Source organism: Pteronotus mesoamericanus, unplaced genomic scaffold, assembly GCF_021234165.1.
Source record: "Pteronotus mesoamericanus isolate MK-2021 breed Mesoamerican mustached bat unplaced genomic scaffold, CSHL_Meso_final contig_20, whole genome shotgun sequence".
NCBI lineage: Eukaryota > Metazoa > Chordata > Mammalia > Chiroptera > Mormoopidae > Pteronotus > Pteronotus mesoamericanus.
The window spans coordinates 31,364,612-31,387,867 of record NW_026555085.1 but is presented as its reverse complement, the minus strand read 5'-3'; the positions used below and the strand labels follow the sequence as shown (position 1 = coordinate 31,387,867).

The 23,256-nt window shown below is 35.9% G+C and overlaps 1 protein-coding gene across 2 annotated transcripts in view; it reads right to left on the bottom strand.

Moving 5' to 3' along the window:
• Nucleotides 1–23,256, bottom strand: part of ADGRB3 (adhesion G protein-coupled receptor B3) — a 706,145-nt gene that overhangs the window by 560,222 nt on the left and 122,667 nt on the right. The gene's annotated exons all lie outside the window — the stretch shown is intronic.

Genomic DNA, 23,256 nt, shown 5'->3' with positions numbered 1-23,256 from the left:
AAAGAGATTCACAAGGATAAAAGCTGAAGTTCTGTGAGGATTCTACAACTTTATATAAAGCCATTAACGCACATTAAATATGAGGTCTGCAAGTCAGTCTAGTTCATGGACAGGTTAAAAAAAGAAATAAAAGGAAAGCAAAATACTGTTCTAGGGAAATAATTATTAAAAGTTTTTGGACTCTGCTGGAAATCTGATGAAAGGTACAAACTTTGTCCAAGAGAATGTTCTGCATTTTAATTCAAGATGTTCATGGACACCTTCAAGCTCATTCATGACCATTTTCTGTTTACTTATTATTTAGCTTAACCTTTTCCCAAGGACTTCTGACAATTTCAGCTTTTACATTTCCCATAAATATTCAAACTTTAAAAATTAAAAATTGACTGAGGAAAAATTCTAATGTTTTGATTTGATAAAAATCATTGATTTGACCTCTAGCTAAAAGCACTTTAAGATTTGCATTTTTATCACTGTATCATTGCATCTGATTATTTTTAGAATATATAATTGCTGTTTCTCAAAGTTACTTCCAGCATCTTAAATGTCTTGTCAATCTTTTTTTTTTTTTAATATTTCATTTGCCTTGGACTTCTGTGTCCTTCTATACTAGATATTTTAAGATATGTATTTTTTTCCTTCAGGATAATTTCATTTACTTCTAGTTTATCAAAAATAACTTTAACTTCCTATTTTTATATGCCTTCTTTTGAAATGCCATTGACTGATTACAAGACTTAACATTGTGTGATTGTTAAAGTGATGAGTCTCTAATGGCATATGCATGAAAGACCAGCTAATAGCTAATATCACTGAATACCCAGGCATTTCAGCTGCCTGAACTTCTAAATGCTTCACTTTCATGGAAATGTTATTTAAAAGCCCCATCATTTGGTTCCACTTATGTACCTACAGCTTTAGGCAGTATTTTACATAACCTCAAAATTGGCAAAAATAATTATGGTTAAGAATAATAAAATTTATGAAATTTTTCATAAAACGTCCCCTGGAAAGCAATCAAGAACACTTTGGTTGATATCTGTGAATTAAAGATAAAATATAATATTCTGCCACCTTAAGATTCCAACAGTCTGGTATTAAAACTTTTAAATTATCTGAGCACAGCTAATGGTCATATTCAAGATAAAATCAAGCTGGATTTAGGCAGTGCAACTCCAATACCTCTGTGATCTTTTCTGCACACAGACATCTCAAGGAGAATTAACTGTCGGATAAGAGCTTCCAATCCCTGATTCAGCCTCTTGTGAAGCTGTATTCCTCCTGGGCATAGGGTTCATCACTGTAGCGCTCATTTCCTTTGGAACTCCAAAGGAAATAAAGCCACTAAAATAGACTGCCGGATTATAGATGTGTTAATTGCCATATCTTAGGTAAATGACTTACATACTTTAGGCCTCACCTTATATGTAAAGTGGGAATAATAACAGTACTTTCTTCATAGGGTTGTTGTGAATATTAAATATATGAGCATACAAAGTGGTACATGATATGAGCTCAATATGCTGCAGATATTACCACAGCATAAGTTTTTTTCCCCAGGTTGCAGCTCGTTTTGCAGAAGAGTGAAATAAATTGGCTTGCATTTCAAACTGATTCCACAGCTTTAATAATTATCATATTTTATTGATCTATATTTATATATTAGTATGGAAGTGAAATACACATATGTATATATGTATGTATACATAAACTATCAAAACATTAAGATGGGTTACTCTCATATGGTTCTTCTTTAGGATTATATTTTGACTATAATATTTATCCTGGGTACAGCTTTGAATCATTTTCAAATTTAAAGGATACAGAAAATTTCCAAATATACATAAGCCATTTTACCACCTCGAAGCCCCAGTGTTGGTTTGGTTATATTGTAGAAAGTAAGAAACAGGATACTTGGGCTGAAATACTGCTTCTCACATACAATTCCCAAACTGCGCAGGTGATTTTCAACACTTAGAGTTCTAATGGGACACCTTTACGTGCATCTTGAGACAGCAGAGTGGAAAAGCTCCTCTGTCATGGATAGAAGGGCAGCAAAGAACACACTAATTGTACTGTAGAGATTCCAGACTTAAAATAGAGACAACAGTTTTCAATAGTGAATGATACTGTACTAACATAAATTAATTTGTAAATATGGTGATTATTTTATTCAATTAAAATGTTAAAAGACAGAGTATACCACTAAAGAAAATTATGAGTGCCCTAAGAACAAATTCATGCAGAGAGCTAAGAAACTAATTCAACTAGACTATGTAGATAAAAGGATGATACATAGATATACAATAAGTAGTATATATAATATAGACACACAAAGAATAAAAAAAATAGACATGTTCACTTGTTAAAACATGAAATATATAGACAAGGTGTATGACACCTGTGGGCTGTTGGAATTATAATGATCAGCAAAAAATTTTAAAGTTCAGAATTCTGTTATCAGCCCTCAAGTGTGGAACACCTGTAGCAGTATAACTCCCTTGTATGCTAACAGCCTCGAAGACCTATTGTGCAAGCAACTGTGCTGTCTCCTTCAACCTAGTTATAGTTATGTGCCCAAGAGGTCTTGTTTCACATTCATTAATGATCCTCAGTTGAATCATAAAGCTAAATATTTTTAAAAAATGGAAAAATTAACCAGAAATAATGATGAATGTTTGATAAGAAATGAGGGGGAAAATGCCAAACCAACAAAGAGAAAGAGGCAATAATCTAAAAAAGCCAGAATTGTCTGCTTCCTAGAGGAAAAGAATTGTATTTGGCCATGCATTACTTTGCTGAGTCTTTGCGGTCTTACAGGCATTACACACTAACCGTGGGATAAACCCAGGTGTTTGTCCAGGTATCTGAATGCAAACACTTTTTTGCAGGGTGTTAAGTATTCTGTTTATTAATGTAAAAGAGTATTCTATGCAGTACTTCTATATGACCATTTAAAAATGAGCAATGAGGCTTTTTGGAAGCTCTGGGACTAAAAGGAGGAAGAGGTTAAGAGAAAGACACACACCAGGCACTGGGTGACAGGCATTGCCCAAGGTGGGGTCATATGGGGACCCTTAAAATGGACTATATGATGAGGTATTTTCACTTTCGCTTACCTACCCCCTCACTAGTGTTCTTGGAGCTTTGGGTAGATCATTTGGCAATTCAACCTGTCCTCCTAAATGGCAAGAGGCATAAAAGTAGAGCAGGGAGCAAGAAATGCTTCCACTTTGATGCATGTGAGCTATTGTAAAGGTGAGAGGTGGGAGCTCAGGGGTGTTGTTTATGGTTGATGAGAAATAAGCATCATCAGAGTATCCTTGCTTCTGCCCAACAAGAGATATATTTACAGTTCAGACTCCAAACAGTAAACTGTTTCTGCCAAAAGGGATTTAAAATGTCAGGCCTCTTGACAATGAGAGAAAATGTTGACTGTAGAGAGCAAATGAAGCTGCTGGGACAGCCCAGGTACAGGTGTGAAAGAATTCAGGTCAGAGAGATGGCGAGCTTCAGAACCACAGGACAATGGTCACTTTGTAGGTCACTGAGAAGGAAAAGCAAGGCCTTACTCAGAATTTAAAGCCCATTAAACTAGACACCAAGTATCCACTGTAACTTAGCAGTTAGGGCCCAGAAACAAGACTTGGAAACAGGAGCAATGCTGGCCTCGTAAGGACCTTGAATAAACCAGAACTCAACTTTCCTCCTTCTAGATTGGCATCTATTTCAGCTCCTCAGTGAGGAGGACACACAGACAGATTCACAACCAAGTAACTGTACTCAGGCCTCATTACTGAGTGTGAACTTAAGTGATTCTCACAAATATACTTAACCTTTAAATTTCTTTTTGAGTAAATAATCTTTAGAGATACCTGATTCAGGAACACACCATATAACTCTTCTAGTGAAGATTCTAGGGCCTAGAGGTGGTCAAAGGAGGAAAGCAATATTCATCTTTTTAGCGAATTCTTTCTTAACAAAGATCATTTCTCTGGCTAAGCTATAGAATATACTTACACTGCTCAGACTGACTACTTGTCCAACCATACAGTGAGATTTCAGATTTTGAACTCTGATTTCATTCCTAGACATTGTCTTTCTGGGCTTTCCAAAGCATAACTTAAGTTTGTGCAAAAACATTATAACATCCTTGGCTTGGCTAAGGGGATCTTCTGGTATACTGTCATATTTAGTTGACTTCTAATTGACCTGATTTAAACATAAAAAAATCATTTTCAACACATAATTTGAATAACACCTTTACCTTGTCCATCAAATTTTCTTGAAGGTTATATTTTATCTTCAACAAAACCATTTTAGATTACAAAGACAGGATAACACTCTTACATATGTGGAAAATGAGGCATAGTTTCCTCATTTGCAGTCAGCCAACTTGCTAATCGCATAGCTAAACATGAAACTCTAATCTTATAACTCAGAGAATCTGCAGTGTCTATATGCTACCCAGCATTCAAATTTTCCCAATATGAAATTGAATTTTTCTAAATAGTCAATTTCTATAGAAATAACAGTAACCAAAGGAGTAAAAAAAAAGGAATAAAAATCATCAGCTAGTCTCTTTCATATTTTCACTGTAAATATTCATCATATTTATGTTGCATATACATAGTGTGACAAAAGTAGTTTTACAGTTGTTTGAATGGAAAATAATACAATAATAAAAATGTAAGAATAAATTGTTTCCCACCCACAACTGTAAACATACTTTTGCCTTATCCTGTATTTATATTTCATGCAAACACATACACACACTTTTTCAACTTTTTAAAAGCAATATTGTCTAATCATTACCTGTACAGTCATGAGTATATGTACATTCTGTATATATGTGAAAGTGAGCAATATGTGGGAAAACATAAACGAATATTCATTTTAGAATCACAATACTGTCAATTTTAACTTCCCTCTGAATGAAGTTTAATGACAAGTTAGAAGAAGATATTACTAAGGAAACACAGAAGGTAGAACTATATGTTGTCATTTAAGGATCTAAGATTTTCTCTTCTATTAAGCATAGATAAATAAATTCTGTTATAAGCTCATGAATACTAAGTTATTTTGCTAAATAAGTAGTGATGATGAAGCTCTATGACTATCAGAAGGTCTTTCATTCCTTCCTCATGCGGTTATTAAGCATAATTAAATTCAGCCCCTTTTCTACTCTTCTTCAGTCACCCAATGTGTTTAATCACAAAATGTCGCAGTAATCTAGAGAATTTTGACATTCAAATAAATAAAATGGACACAATTAATCTCTGTAAAAAATACAAAACAATACAAAACAATACTCAAATACAATAGAGTATTTTAATACTGAGTTCTTCCTACTTTGCTGATACAAATCTACCTCCATTTTAATACAGATGATGTATAACTGAAATGAATGCCCACAAGAAAGTAAAGAAGGCAGGAAAATAATTTTTCACCTGTTAGTGAGCTGATCAAAAATGCATTTCTACTTCTAAAGCACCTTTCAATAGAACGGAAACTAAGTGAAGTTAAGTTTAAAGCTCATATAAAAGTATTAAATAGCTTTCTATTTATTGAAGAAATTGATGTACCTGACAGGTAACATTTCTGAGATGTACACAATTACCAGTGGAAAATATCAAATCCATCACAAAGTCTATTACTGAGATGTTATAAATGTGTAGGTAGATATAAAAGAAAAACATGATATATAGAAATATTAGGGGGAATTATTTAGAAATTTAATTTCTGGAGATAAGTACATAGCATTATTATGATTAAATAATGAGAGATAATTTGATTCAGATCAAGATGATTGTGACAATACTGGATTGAACAGAAGGGTCGGTTGATCTTGTTGACTCTGCTATGGTGTTGACTATGGCTAAAGTTTCACCTTTCTGCTGCTTACTTTCCTCTCCTCAAATTGCAGCAATGCAGCTATGCTACTAAACTCATAGGATTACTGGAGGATTATATGTGAATTTATATGTGAAAGTTTTATGTTGAAGTATAAAATGATGTAGCTACATTTACTTAGGTACCATTGTCTTAGTTTTGAACCAAATTAGCAAAGGGCTCTATCAAGCATTTTTGGCAGAAGACTGCTCAATACCACCAACCCCTTATCAAGAACCATCAATCTTCAATGACTGAGAAGTTGAGTAAGAATGGTAAATGGTCAGATGGAGATGGTGGCGCTACTAATTTACCAGCGTAACATTTAAACTTAAGTCCATTTTTTTCAAGACACTGACATTTACCTAGTGACCACAGCAATGGCTATGTATTATACGAACACATCATAGTAGCTGCCTACCTCTTCAGGCAGCACAGTTCTGCACTTCCAAAGGAAAACTGGCTGCATTCTCCACAGCACGCAATCAACAAACTTCCTACTTTCTTGTGTTTTAAGTGTCTCCTGAGTATAACATGGCTCCCGTCTCCTTCACTTCTCTCATCAAAATTCCTCCCCCCACACTGTGCTCCAACAGCCCTGTAGCACCTGCTGGTAGCCAGATTTACCAGGCTCTTAGAAAATGTTATGCGCTGGATACTGCCTCTCTGCTCTGACTGCCTTTGCCTTTGCCTTTTGGTTCACCTCAAGAAACCCTCACTCCTACTCAAAGATCAATTTGATTGTACTCTCAAGTCTCCCCCATCCCCTGGAGCAAACTAGTCACTTTTTGAGTACCTACACTGCACCCTGAACACAGAAGTAACCCCACAACTCTGCACACTTTATTACACTTAGGGAAACAAGAGGGTAGGGTTAGGAACATGGCTTTTAAAGTCAGGTGGTTCTATATAAGAATCTTGGCTATCTAGATTTGTGACCCTTGGCAATATACTTGACCTCTTACAGCCTCCTTTTATTATCTGTAAAATAGGAATTATAATAAACCAAATTCAGAGGATTAAGTGGGGAAATATATTTAAATAATTTATTATTATTTCTGGCATATAAGTAGTACTCAATAAATGTTAGCTGCTAGCAAATATAAAAGTTAGTAGCAATACTAATAATAGTGATTGTATGCATGACAGTTTCCCCTTAGAAAACTAAACATTTCTTCACAGCAGAGATAATGTCCACTTTATATCTATCCTTCATACTCAGCAACATGCCATCACGTGAGCAGTATTTCTATTAAAAATAGTATCCCTGCCACAACACTATTAGTACATTGAGATCAACTGTCCATATATGTCCTCTCTTTTGCTTAGAACACCTATGGGTATGAAACCAGGTTTCCCCGGGTTCCTTGCTATTAGGATTCCATGCAGGTTTAACCAGTAGGTGGCACTGGTCTAACAAGATACTTCTGCTTCCTGAGATCCAGTAACCCCCCTATTTCTTGGTCTCCCCGCCTAGTTACAGAGGCAGCTTTCGGTGGTTTTTAACTTTTGGGTTGCCTCACCTTCCCCAGTGATTCTTTTAGTTCTTCTACCTAATTCTAATCATCATATTAAATTTTCCATATTAAATGTTATCTATTGATTTATCTGGTACAAATAGGTCTTCCTTGCTAAACCCGGTTTTTTTCCTAAGAGCTTCAGTCTTAGGAACCCATCGATCTTAAGTGGAGAAAAAACTATTTGCTTGGCTTATTTCACAGGTTTTTTTTGTGTGGGATCAAGAAAAAATCTGTATGTGAAAGTATTTTAAAACTATAAATTGTTCCACAAGCATTTTGCTCTTAATATTTTCAATTGCAAAGAAACAACTTAGCTTCAGTGATCTATAGCAGCAATGTTCTATGACACTGTCTTCCAATGACACCATGCCTGTAACATACATGGTTAAATAAAGAGGAGAACAAAGTTCAAGAGATAACTGAGTTTGGCATAGTGGGATTTTTATGAGCTCATAAGTCAGAAGACACTGATAGACACGGTAAAAATTATGATCTTACTAAAGAGAAGTAACCATTTGGAAGACTGCCACCTTATATTTTGCTCCGAGTCTAGATTTTGCAGATGAGGAATCACATTAAACTCCACAAGAATTCATGCAATGGCAGGTTATATTACCCTCTTATTAGAGACATCACAAAAACAAAAGGAAACATAAATGTAGGTAGCCGGCTTTGCTTAAGAAATCCAATTTTCCCCCTGACTGGTGTGGCTCAGTGGATTAAGTGCAGACTGCGAACCAAAGGGCCGCAGGTTCGATTTCCAGTCAAGGCATATGCCTGGGTTGCTGGCCTGGTCTCCAGTAGGGGGGTGCTCAAGAAGCAACCACACATTAATGTTACTCTCGCTCTCTTTCCCCTCCCTTCCCCTCTCTAAAAACAAATAAAAAAAATCTTTAAAATATACAAAAAAGAAACCCAACTTTCAAGTAATTTTTGAGTTCTAAATTAAGACATATTGCAGAGCAACTATTTGAAACACAATAAAATAGTTAATCAAGACAATAATTAAGATAGGTTAAAAATGTTTTAAATTGCATACTTGGAAAATCCAAATAAGGTCTGTTAGTAGTGTTTCAATATCAATTTCATTGTTTTGATGATATATTCTGGTTATGTATGACGCTAAATTGGGGAAAGCTAGGAACTCTGTGCTTTCATAGCTTCTTCTGAAGTTATAAAATATTTTATTTCAACATAAATTTTTTTTGAAAAACCCTGTACTTAGTAGGACAAGTGGAAGAATAATACACCAGAAAAAGAATAATCAAAAAGTTGAAGTGCAAAATTTGCAGTCTTAAAAGGCCTAACTGCATGCAATTAGAAATACAGGTCTTACTCTGCTACAGAACTAAGATAATTTTTGAATCACTCCACAAACCTGGACTGTTTAGCTATTGTGCGCAGGTTGTGTTGTTTCTTTGTTCCCCTGACATCTTTTACCATTTGGGAGATGTTCTGTCTTCCTTTCTGATCCATCCTTCATTTCATCATGCGTTTCAAGTAATCTAAACTCCTGTGCTTGAGATTTAGTCATCCCCCATGAAAGTCCAAGGACACTAGTCACCAAATCCTTCACAGCTCACTTTTTAAAATGACAAACAGACCATGTGCCTGTCAGTAAAACATGAGGCTCGGATCACTTCCCCACAGTATCGACCTCTTGGTTTATATGTACAGCTTGTCTGAGGACTAGAAAACACTTGGACAAATAGCAGTTACATTCTTAATTATGCGGATGTTTGGGACTGAACGTGTAAATATATCAGGGGTAGACTCCACTCCTGGTACAGGGACCCCTGCCATTGCTCAGGGTGACGCCTCAGCCCCTGCTGGAACTGTGAATGAGGTGATGTTTCCCGCAGCCATTGTGACCTTCCTCCAGGTGAAAAACACACATGAACACCTTTCTTTGGTACAATGGGGTTCTTCAACCTCAAAGACATTACCTTCAAAGAAACAAACATATTCTTAGGAAACTGTTCTAAAGGATAAAAATGTATCTGACTGGGGGTTTTCTCTCCATTCAGAATGTTACTTCTGTCAGTAGATTCTCCTTATCATTTGATCCCTCACATGGACAAAGTTGCTGGGAGCGCACCTCTGTAGCATAAATGAATGCTGTTTGACTGAGAAAGTTCTTAGCCTCTCTGTGCCTCATAAAAAAATAAAGTACCATAAATTTAATGCCTGCAATTAGCTTAAATGAATTTGGTACAGTGTTTGGCACATAAGAAGCCCTTTCCTTCCTGAAAACTAGGAAATCAGAAGCAGATGTACTATTCAGAAAAAGTATTGGGCACTGACTCTGCCTTCTTCCTACATTAATGCTGATTTTAGTTCAAGATCAGGTATACATAACCTAGTGTAGATAAACATCCCCTCCCTTCCTGGTCTGTCAGTGCAAGTCTTCTGCAATGGCGATATTACCCCCAACGGTAACAGGGCTGTGGTGTGGCAAGAGCTGAACCTTCCAGTGTCCAGGGACCCCACACTGACCAGGCAGCATTTTATGGGTGGCATGGGACCCTACAGGAGGGGGCAGGGGGATACATGTTTGGGGAGGTGAGAGGAAAAGACAGCTCTGCTGTATCTGCTCTAGCTTTAAATTCTACTTTGTTTCCATTGTCATTTATTCAATGTGTCTAGTACACACACATGCACATAATGTACACAGGCATAATTTATGTATATATATGCATTGTCTGTGAATAAATATTTTAATCTTGACTAAAAATATTGAATGAGTGATCTCTTCTTGCCAATTTATCACCCATCATAATCACAGCAGCTCCCACTGAGTATCAGCTGCTAGAATCATTAACACTGTCTTCTAGAAACAGGGTTCCCATTTGTCACACGGATCCTTTGGAAACCTGAGAAACCATGATCATACAATTTTGGTAAGTCCAGACCAGAAGTGCCTTCTCTGTTCCACCAGATGGCAGTCCCGCATCAGAACGGGAAAAAAAATGGGTGGTGGTAGTTGTATTTTGGATATGAAAGTATGTAATTCTGGTATTGTCCGCAATGAAAAAAAAGTGATAAATATTCAGGTTGGTTTGGTAAGAAATGCAGTGTAGGTGTTCTGTACAAACTCATCGCAAGTGTTCCACAAAAATTTTATAAAAAAGAAACAATTGAACTGCCTGAATTAAAAATATTTTGATGACTAATATAAGCTTCTGCTATATGATACTGAAAGAGTCAAAAACAAACCGACAAAACATAGAATGTGTTCAAGTTTGTGGTTTGTGTCATTATCTGCATTTGGTTAGTGTTTCAAATATATCTGCATCATAGCTAAAAAGTGCCTCAACATTTTTATTTGGGAAATGGGCACAACAGTGCATTGCCAGTGGAATTAAGCTAGGATGTGTGCTGGTGCCTGAACATACTGCAAGGAATTGTCTTTCTGTGGTGACAGAGGGGTTTTTTAAAAAAATTCTAGTTTTGCCCAACATTATGGTGTGTAGCAAGTTTTCCATCTATCTCTCATAGCAGTCCTCACCAAGAACTAGACTAGATAGTTCTCACCCATTCTCTGGGGGGGGAAGTCCAGTCTACAATCTCAAACATGTCTCTCGTGCCAGTAGCTTGGCTCTGCTCCAAGACCATGTCATTTTCCAGCAGAAAGTGAGGCTAATGAAATAGCATCTACTTCAGGATGCCTGACGTGATGTCTGTAGCAGGATACAGGGCCAGTTCCATAGACGAGAATGGGCAGACTCACATTTGTAGCCTTTTATGTGCTGAAACTTAATGTGCCACTGGCATCACAGGCTTTGATTCATTGCCTCACGGATGTGCTAGCTTACTGGATCAGGATGGTTTTACTTTGTGGTGCTTACCAAGATGGCATTTTCACCATGCTTCAGACAGCAGCTAAATCAAAATGTATCTTTAGCTTTCAATTTAGCATTTTTGAAGCAAACTATGTACACTTCTGTGCATGGGTACACTGGACCTTCAATTCCCCTTAGTTGGAAAGCAGCAGTAACTGTAACCACCTGTAAACACCTTTGAAAGATGGTTCAAAATCTTTCCAAAGATATGTGGCAGCATATCATGCTTATCTTTGGTAGTTTTCTTAGTTCCCAGAGAGGTGAGTTAATTGTTCCCTATTCTCCTAGGTCCCGTTATCAATTTTCCAGTATTAAAGAAGCTCGTGTTTCCTTTTCAGCCATTTGCCACCATTTTCCATGTGTCCGAAGACATTATTCCCTTGCTCCTGTTTGCCTTTTATCTTTGATTATTCTAGTTACCACTGGTAGATAATGTGCGTTTATATTTTGGTTCTCTAATATAAATGTATTTCACATGACCCACGCATAGAGATATTCAGAAAAGAAAAGTGATTCAGAAAAAAAATAATATTTCTACATTACTCCCAGAACTCTGGGTCAGGCACATTTTTCAATTTAGGAAATGCAACTAAAATGTTGATGTCCATAGATATTTGTTAGTTGCATCATTGTGCAAATGAACTAATGTCAATTACTCTAATGCAAGTTTGTCAGCAATGGTAAAAATACTCCAACACTCTGCTTTCAGAGATAATAAAACACACTTATGTGTCATTATGGTTCATGGTTTAATTTGCCCTGCACATAGGGGAAGGCATAAAGATGGAGCTTATCAGAGTTGGCATTTTGTGACAGTTGGATATTACAACACCAAAACAAATTTCATATATTATATATTTGACCTTAACAAAAAAAATGTAGGTCTGCTAGGCTGTTTTGCAATGTTTTATGTAATGAAGTAAGAAAAGGGGTCACAGTATATGTTATATATTTTTCTTAACCCAAAGGCCATGTAGATATTTGACCTAATTAAATCTCTGTAAAGAAGTTTTTATACTTTTCCACTAATGTGAATTTGACTCTTACGAAGTGAAGGTTAACAATTTTTTCATTAGTTCATATAAAAACCTTCAATAAAATTAAAGTAGATTAATGGCTTTATAAACAAAAGTGATACTTAACCGACTACAGCCTTTCATTGTGAATATCCATTATAATTGGTAATATCATTTTTCTTAGATTTGTTTACTTTCCATTATTTATAATTGCTTACTTTAATTGGACCAATCTAGCTTCGTTTAGACTCCCCTTGAGAGTGATGTTGGCAGAAATGATTGGCATTTCTCTCTCCCACATGGTGCCATCCTTAAATTGCAAATGTCAGTTAACAGGCTCCTCTCTCCAATGTTTAAGAGTGGGAGTCTGCATTTAACAGAAAGAAGTCTGGGTGCACACATTTCTGGAAAAATGCATGTGAAATTATGCGTTCAAATTGTGGAACGAAGGGACCTGAAAGGAAGCCAGAAGGTCAACTACTCCGTCCATGCCTGGTCTACAAGCTCCTAGTCTATTTATCAGCCACTCCAGGCAGGTAAAATGATATACTACTTTTAAAGATCATTACATGCAATCCCTCAGTTATCTATGGCAGAGCATTAAAAAGAGCACTGCTGACTTAATTTTTTGCAAGCAATTTTTAAAATATCATTACTTTCTTGCACTAAGGCTCTTAATAGGGTTTCTGACCAGGAATAGAGTGTCAAGACTTGGTCCTTTACCACCTTATTTTTCACATCCAATTAAAATGGAGGTACTATTTAGCAGTGAAATGGCCAATAAATAGGGGAAGTAGGATAGGCAGCAGCTATCAGAGTAGCAGAGCCTGTGTTCCTTCTGACCTCTGGGTCGTAAACACGCACCGTCTGTGACGAAAGCATGTGAGGAAATTCCTCGGCCACGTGTGTGTATGTGCAGTGACACAGCACCATCCTCCACTGACTTCCAAATTCTTATTTATAATCACACTAAAGACAACCAAGTACAATATTATTTAATAAATACTATATGAATAAAATGTATTTTTATAATAAATCAGCTAGGTATTTCAGTAAAAGGAAGAATAAAAAGGAAAGGAAAAAAATTCTTTTAGCAGCCAAGCTGCCTGAATTCAAAGTGAATTGCGGGAACAGATGAGAGAAAGCGTCTCATGGTGGGTCATAATTGGTAGTAACTGAAGTAGAGAAGTTTGTGACTAGGGCATATAACAGATGTAGGCACAAAACGGAGTATTGCTATTTTATCTGTTATTATTGAAATCTCAGAGAAGTCTTGGACTGTTTATTTTATTTGAAACAGTTGCACAGTTCCTACTCCATGCCAGCCACTACTTGAGTGTTTTATAGATAACAGCTCATTTAATCTTGGACATCAAGGGTAAGTATGAGATTGGGGGGTCACTGTTAGGGACTATAGCATCAAATTTTTTTCTGGCCAGCTGCTCTCTGGAAGGCATTGACACAAAGAAGTTGAAGTTCCTGCCTTAATCTCCCCAACATCACTTTGAAAGAAGCACTGTCTGACCTTTACACCTCATAGCCAGCTCCAGTGAACCACAGGGGCCTGGGGCCCACACCCGGAACCAGGTGCACAGAGGCAACCACTTTCTTTGCTCCAGGGCAGGCGGCCAGTGTTCCCGCCTGCCAAAGAAAGGCATGAAGGCACTGACCCCGCTGCCTGGGGCCTCGTTCATTCTGACTCCCGCGAATCACCCCATGTCAGACCCATGTCAGACACCACCAGGAAATGCTGACCAGAGTTGAAATGCATAGACTAACATTATTTTTCCTGAGCAATTAGCTTGTGAGAGATATGGAAATAAGGGGCTTTTGAAATTCATCTCAGTTAATCTTCATAAGAAAAAAAAGGTCTCACTCCCGCTTTTTTTTAGGTGAATCTCTAGTCAGGAGCCTTTCCTCATTCCCTAGGCCTCCATATCTCCCTGCCCAATTATTCTCTTAAATAACTGAAACACCACTTACAAAAAACAAAAACCACTCCTCTTCCCAAAACCTCACAGAAAAGGCATACTTATAAAAGCAGAATCATGCTTAGTGGCTGGAATACCAAGGTCTGTCCGAAAAAAGTCCAGCCATTGCTAATAGCATGAGAATGGTTTGCCCAACACCTGGCAGCCAAGGAGAGTGGACTGGAATGCACATGTGAGGACAATGATGACTTCTCTGTACTAGTCAGTGGGGGCAGTTGACATAGGTGAGTGAGCATGTGTACTGTGTGGCCATCACATTAAAAAATGAGCGAGTAGAGCAAGAAATCTGCATCCAATTTTGCATTAAGCTTGAACATTCCTCAGTGGAAACTACTCAGATGATTCAGAAGGCTTTCAGGGATGATGCAATGAGTGCAACACAAATAAAAGTGCAGCACAAACATTTCAAAGATAGTCAAGAACCTGTTGAAAGGGATCCACATTCTGGAAGGCCTGCAACAAGTAGAATGCCTGAGAATGTTAAGTGAGTGCAGGCCGCAGTCAACAAAGATGGGCAGCTCATCATGCGAGAACTAGAATTTGATCTGAGCATTCCCAAAAGCTACTGTGCCTGAGGTTTCGATGCAGAATCTTGGCCTGAAATGTGTCATGGCAAAGTGCGTTCCATGGTTTCTGCTGCCAGAGCAGAAGGAACATTGTGCTGCAGTGGCTAATGACTTAATTCAAACTGCTACCAATAAATCAGATTTCCTCAAAAAAGTTGTAACGTTGAAGAGGACTGAGGTGTCATTGTCCTATGTACAATGTTCCTTGTATGTTCTTCAATAAATGTCTCTGTTTCATATTACATGGCTGGATACTTTCTAGACAGACCTCATATATTTGTTCAATCCTGAACAGAACGTTTTTGCTAGCAATGTGTTTACTTCTATGATAAATAGAATTGTTGATAAATTGTTATTGTTTTAACTTTCATTGGGTGAAAAATTAATGTTTTAAAATAACATATTTTGGGGGCCAGTTGGGACAGATTCCTAGGCCTGCCATATATTCCATGTCTTCGAAATATTTCTTTGAAACAAATGTATCACCAAGGCATTACCTTTTCCTGAACAGAAGTGCCATGGAAAAATAAAACAGCAATAAACATAAAAGGGCTGAATGCCATTGCAGTTCTCCTGTAATTAAAAATATCTATAAATGTGTGTAACTGCAAAAGTAAAATTGGGGTGATATTAATCTAGTTTCATTTTGCAGTTATTAGAGCTATATTCATATATTCCTGGAAAGGATCCTGAGGAGACGAGTTTTAAGAAAGTTTTCTGTCAAAACTTCAGAGTTTTTGTAGCTCTCCTTACCCCAGTGCAAAAGAAAAGTAGGTGAAGTGGAAGGCCCAGCATTATTCTGCCTAAAAAGGCACTAAACTGCATAGAAACCGATTATTAGAATTATTGAATTCAATTCTTATCTACGCTGCCTCTGTGAATTTCTTAGAACCAGTGACTTAACAGACTATAGTATCACAAGGATGCCTCACTTATTCAGGAATGCTTTAGTCTGCAGAAGGTTATTTTCCAGAAAAATAAAAATTTATACAATAAACTTTTAAAAAATGATAGAAATCTGAAGTATATTAGACACCATTCTATTTTCTTTGGAGGTAACCTGTTACATACAGTTTTACAATTTTATGGGCAATTTAGATACCAAGGCCTTGCATCATCTTTCCCATCTTCCCTCTTTGTTTTCGTGTGGAAGGCCCCCCACCCACCAATACTCCAGCAAAATATACCCCTCTGTAGGCCTTTCTCTCAGCCTTCCCAACTTTATTCTAGGTCTTCATTCCTTGCTGCCTCTTGAATGAACCCAGCTCACCCCAGTCACACATCTGGCTTTAGCTTAGACATCGCTTCCCATGAGGAGTCTTCCCTGACCCTCTGAATTTGGACAATGCACTATTTCTGAGTTCTCATAGCACCGCAGAATTCCTATAAAATAACTTTTCACATAGCCTTCATAATTGTCTGTTTACTTGTCTGTGCCTTTAATTAAATACCAAGCAAATGAGAAAAGGATTAATTTCTATATCACTCATTTTGGATTCTCTAGAGTTAGTACAGTGCCCAATTCATAGATGTTCTATAAATGTTTGCTGAATGTATGCATTAATGAACATAAATAACCTCACTGGGCACTAACATTGGGTTCTCTCAGGGTTTCTGAATTGAATGGCACTACAACAGTTGGTATCAGTTTCACTGATGCCTCTCCATTCAGAGAATTTGAGGTGTTTAAGACAATATCAATTCTGTGAGCATAGCACAGGATAGAAGAAGAAATTTGTATTCTTTCTGTTGAACATCTGTAAGGGGATCTGCAGTTGAGTCCTAACTCTGCCATATACAAATTGGGCAACTATGAGAAAACTACTTAGCTTTTTTAAACCTCAACTTTCTTCCCTGTTAAATGAGAATAACAGTAATATTGAATACAGGTTGCTGATTTAAAAAATGAGACAATATATGCAAAACATTTTTTTAACAAACTATAAAGAGCTACTTATATACTGTTTGTAATTACTGTTACTAATTTATATAGGACTATATTTTTTATCCTCACTTATGGACATACTTACAGATTCTAGAATGATGGTAAAGGAGGGAGAGAGAGGAGAGGAAACATTGATGTGAGAGAGAAACATCACTTGGCTGCCTCTTACCATGCACCCCTACCAGGGACTGAACCCCCAACCCAGGCACACGCCCTGATTAGGAATCAAACCTGCAACCTGACCCTTCAGTCCACAGGACTATTCTCCAACCAGCTGAGCCACACTGGGCAGGGCTAGGGCTATTTTTGCCTACAATATTGAGCTGCTTTAGATTTACTCTGCTTCAAAAGACTTTCTCTATTAGAATAATTGACAGGATAACAGCTCTCTTAGAGTTGATCACTAGCATGATTAACTTATTATTGGCAGTTTTGTTTTTTTAATTTATTTTTTAATGACATGTCCTAGATAATGCCTTTTTTTCACTTCATACTTCAATTGTTTTAACATTGAAAAATATTGGCATTATTTTATTATTTTTGTACTCCTTTACATTTTATATGTTTTATTGATTTTTATTAAATGTATTCGGGTGACATTGGTTAATAAATTATATAGGTTTCAGGTGTACATTTTTATGACACATGATCTGCATATTGTATTATAATGAACATCTTCATTCCTAAAACTACATCTTGAATTTCATACGTTCTTTCAAAATCCAGCCCACAGTTGCATGAAATTTCTGGAAATCTAAAATAAAGATCCCTATCATTGCCTCAAAGTCCAGATCTGTAATTATGTGTCTCAATTCCAGAGCCATATTCCTCTCTATCCATTTTCCATACTCTCCCTTGATGGCTTCAGCATCGCTTCATTTACTCACATTGAAAACTTCAGAGGCATCTGCAGTCCTCCCATCCTTTATCCCTACAATCTACCTGTCCTTGTACACACACTAAGTTGCAAACCTTTTCAATTCTGATTCTGCAATGCTTCACATCAGTCTTCTCATTACAATCTCATTACTCACTTGCCTAGGGAGTCACTAAAACTTCCTACCTGATTTACCTGAGTCAGGTTCTTCACTACTCCAATTCCTCTCACAAAGTGTCAGTGGAACAATATTCCATTCCTAAGTACAACTCTCTTCACAGTAGTCCTCTGCTTATAAATAGAAGCAAGCAATAAACAGAGCAGTTAATGGCTTCCCACTCCCTCAGAAGGCCACACTCCTTTATCAAGCACTCAAAACCCCATGTAGTTTGATCAACTGTGCCTAGAAAACAACTTCTTTTCCCTCAAGCTCTACTTCTTTTTTTGGTGCTGCAACCTCTCCCTCCCCTTATCTGTTGGATGCCAAGGTAATCAGAGAACTCCTTTCCTGGACAGCACAGCCAGGGCATGCCAGCCTCTCTGTATCCCTTTATGCTGCTATATTTTTCTTTATAGCGCTTGAGACTGCATGATATTAATAACTTGCTTGTTTACTTGTTTATTGTCTGTCTCATTAGAATGCAAGTTCACTGAGCACAGGGACTTTGTTTCATTCACTGTTATATTCTCAGAACCTGGACTCACTGTAAGTATTCAATTAATATGTACTGAGTGAATGAATAAATATGGGTATTGTTGCATTAGGCTTTAAAATGCAATCAATTTACACACATTTAAATCACTTCAGTAAGAACGTAATCTACATGTGAGCACAGGCACATGTCTAGTTTATAGTCCCTTTAGCACCCAGCATGGTCTCTAGCACATTACAGATGTTCAATAAATGGTGAATCGATTTGAATTATGTGCATATATTGGGTATTTGATTTTTATTACTGCTCACTGTTCAGCCCCTTGAGGGAAAAAAAAAACTTTCTATATTCAAATATTTTGTTCCTGAAGTCACCAAAATCTGACATGTGGGAATTGGGCTATTTCCATAATGTTTACATAGGAATAGTGTAAATTAAATATTGAGATGCTTTATTATGGTCCACTAATGACTACACTCTTCACTTGATCGATGTAAACATATCTTTTCTTAGCATTCATGGTCTAAGAGAAAGAAGCTGGATTTACTGACTACCCATGATACTCCAGTCACATTGTGCACATCATCTCTCTAAATTTGTAGCAATGCTAAGAGGGACCTCAAAAGAGTAGCTAACTTTTTAGTGCCTGATACCGAATTCTTACATAAATATTTGCTGAATAAATCCTCCTGTGGCACAAAGCAATGAATCAAGGATACAAAGCCAGGTGTATCTGACTAAAGGCAAGACTAGCTCTCCCCAGGCGGCCCCTATCCCGCGCCCATTCTCAGAGATCACAACCTACGGGGTTCCAGCGCTGGGCCCATGTCTAACCTCAGTGTCTCAGAACGTTAGCTTCGTTATTGTTAACAGGTTGGTGATATTTGGTAAGTACTCTTTTAGTCATAATAAAAAAAGATACAGAATAATGCTATGGTATATTCCCAAAACTGTAAGAATAAACCTGTACTCATTCTGTTTGAAACACAATGAGGTGTATCTGAATGATAGGCAGAACAGGACGGAAGTCCGCCACCAGCCGCTTTCAGTAACAAGTTCTCTTATGGAGAGAAAATTATTTTATTTAGACTGCTTGTTGGTGTGGTGTTAGAAGTTATGGATCTAGTTTAAAAAATATAAAACTGTTCTATCAAAAGTTTTAGTTCTTTTCCCCTCCACACATTAGATTGCAGGTACTAATGAGAGAAAAAAGGCAACAGACAATGCATAAAGTATCATGAGAAGAGGGTCTACATATTCTCTACCTCATAACTTAAGACAAGGATGTACATTACTAAAATCAGGACATCAGTGGTTTTGACAGCCACTTCTCAAGGTTGTTCCTTTGTTGTCCTTCAGAATGCCTGTCTCACTGGCCAAATAAGCAGTAAGAGCCTTGGGATAAAACAGGAGAATGGAGTCTCAGAATACAATTATTGAGGTTTGTGTATAAAACAACAGAAAACAAATTATGAAGACTTCTTTTTCTCATTCTCTTAGGATCATAAAGACCGTGGTTTTCAGTTAAAAATAAAGACAGCCAGTGTAATGCAAAATATTCAAAGCATACATATATGCTACATTTTAAATGATTGTGGTTCAGTTCATTTCAAAGGGAAGTCATTAAAAATTTAGGACATTATCTCAGTCGTGAATTCTCAGCTTCCCTATCCTGAAAAAGAGGAGAAAGAGTTAGAAATAAGTTATTACTGGATAGTTACACATCTTTTAAGATTTTTTAAGAAAAATAATCTTAAACTTTTTTAAATCCACAACTACATTTCCTAAATACAGCAACAGAAATGGTGTTAGATGTCCCATTTCTTTCCATAAAATTTAGAGAAACTTCATTATGAATATTTAAAATTTTCAAGAAAAACAATGTTGTGATTGTCCTGGATCAAAAATGCATATCAATTAAGTGTATAATGAATATTTATTCTATAGTACTTAATATAGACTGAAATATCTTCCATAAATTTATTTGTATCATGTTAAATGGACTTACTTTTTTATCAAAGGCTTGCAATTAGAATGGGGACAAAAACTGGCACATGTGTTTTCTATATCCCTTTTTAGTTAAATTAGCTGAATACTTTCTATGTTTTGACAAAAAAAATGACAGTCTTCATCTCATTTAATCTAAAGAGTATTTATATAAAGTAACTAAAATATAATTTGAAATATTGTAGAATAAATTCACTTATATCTCTAGAAAAATAAATGAGTGATCCAGAGGGGAGAGGGAAGGGGAAGGGACAAGCAAAGGAACACAAATAGAGGACTCATGGGCCTGGAACATGGGGGGGAACTGACTGTGTGAGTGGGGAGGCAGATAAGGTAGGGGTGAGCAATGGGGGAAAAGGCAGGACAACCATAACTGAACAACAATTTTTTTTAAAAAACCCTGTTATTCTACGCATACAATATGTATAAAACATCTACTCTGTGTAAAGAAATACTCATAAAATTAACTATTTTAATAATAAAAAATACATTCTAAAATATAACAAGCAAGATATTTTAATATGGATCCTTTTGCTCAGTGTTACAGGCTGTACTTATTAACACTTTCCAATTTTATTTCCTTCTTTTGTTGTCAACACATAGAGTACTTTGACACATAAAATATCACAGCCGTACTTTATTTATTTATTTATTTATTTATTTATTTATTTATTTAATTAGACAGAGGGGAAGAGAAGGAGAAAGACAGGGAGGGAAACATCAATGTGTGGTTGCATCTCATGTGCCCCGTACTGGGGACTGGCCCTCAACCCAGATGTGTGCCCTGACTGGGAATCGAACTGGTGACCATTTCATTTGCAGGCTGGTGCTCAGTCCACTGCACACCAGCCAGAGAATCACACCCATAATTTTTTATTATATATGTAGGTAGTATAAATACTTTAGGTAATAAAATTTTAATGTAAAGAATCTTACTTTCTAAATTAGGTTATACTATTGTTTTAAAGGGAGAAATTATGTACAACTTTGCCCCCTGAGTATTTCTACATCAGTGATGTGTAGAATCAAAAACAAATAATTTATGCCTCTAGAAACATAAAATTAAGGAACCAAACATAAATAATTTTAAAAAAGAACTTTTATTTTAAGGAAGTCTAGAGTTATAGAGAATATAAATGACACATAGAGAATTTGCTTTACCTAGCATTAGTAAACATAACCATGGGTAGTCAAATACATATTTGAGAAACCCAAAGAAGAGTGTGCTTATATAATTTATTCTGGGATCTGTGAATTATAAACTAGTATGTTACAAATGGGTTATTGTTTCTTAATCACTTTCCATGGAGTTAATTTCTACATTAGTAGTTCACATGTATTTATTATTAACAAATACTGTAAAATTGCATTGTGAATAAACTATAATATATTTTTTCTATAAATATAAATTTTTTACGGAAATATCTTTTTTGGAGATTGTTCAAGTAGAACTAGTGATTGTGAAGTATCTATAAAGGGGTGGGACAAGAAATATTTTTTAAAAAATGACTACTGATGGGATTATTTCATGTTCTTGTTAACAGTCTGTAAAGGAAATATTTTATTGAAACAATCAAGAAAATATAAATCAGGTAAATATAAAATTATATTCAAAATAGCCTAATATCTAAGAGGTTTTGGCAATTGCATTAAAGCAACAATAATATAGAATTTTTGTTTATTAAATTGCAAATCGCCAATAAGACTTATAATTCCAGGTCTAGAAATAATGTGGTATCAAATGCCATGCACTTTCATAACGTAAAGCAGTTGTGTGTATAAATTGGCATAGCTTCTGTAAAACAATGGTCAATGTGTGTATAACCCTTTAAAAAGTTTATAATACATTGAAGTCAGCTAGTACAGTGCTTCCAGGAAAAAGTTCAGCCAAATTTCAACTAATAGAAGACATGAAAAATTGAAAATAATTAATATGAGCATTTAGTGAAATAAGTTAGAAAGAAAAAGAGAATAAATACAAGAAATGTAGGGGGAAAATGAGAGAAAAAACTAAATAAATGATACAGAAATGAACAAATTCATAATTGCTACAGTCAATAACAATAATTTGCTAGGTTCTTTTTTTTGAAACATAAAAGTCTGGCAAGAATAAACAAAAAATAAAATAAAAGCTCACATAATATAAAAATGTATATAAGTAAACTTAATTAAAAATTTGCTAGCATTAAAGTGTCACTAAATTTGAAAACCTAAATGAAACAGTATTACTCTAGAAGTGTGTCAATGTACAGTAATATACAAATTATGAAAAGTGACTGAAGAATAAAAGTTGATGCCTAGTCCAGAAGCATTGCAGGATTTTTTCCCATATTTTCAACCAATAGATAATCCTTATGTACATTGTTCCATAATGTAGAAAAAAATCAGAAGGTATCCAATTTTATGAAACCAGTATAAACTTGACTTTAGAATTACATAAGGTATCATACAAAAAATCATAAGCTTGTTAAACAAATAAATAAAGATGCATTAAATTAGACCTGAACCTTGGAAGGATCAACAATGATAACACACTGTGAACAATGGAGCATAATTAACAGAAAACGTGATCAGTTTAACAGATGCAGTAAACATATTTGATAAACTTCAATGTCTGTTTATGACTATTATGATAAACTTCAATGTCTATTTATGACTATTATGAAAAACTAGGTGTGGAAATAACTTTCTTAATATATTAAAAATTAGCTTTCTTTTCAAAACTCGGCAAATATCATTTTTAACTGGTATGGCTTTACACTCATTTCATGAGTCGATGTATGAATTATCTGCTATTGCTTCTGCCATTCAATTATTAGAGGCACAGCAAGAGCAAAGAGATAATAAAGGTAAAGAAAAGGTGTAAGAATCTTAAACTAGAGTCAAATAAAAAATTTTGCAGAAAATGTATATCTATGATTTTTGTGTGAAGCCAGAGAACGTATAG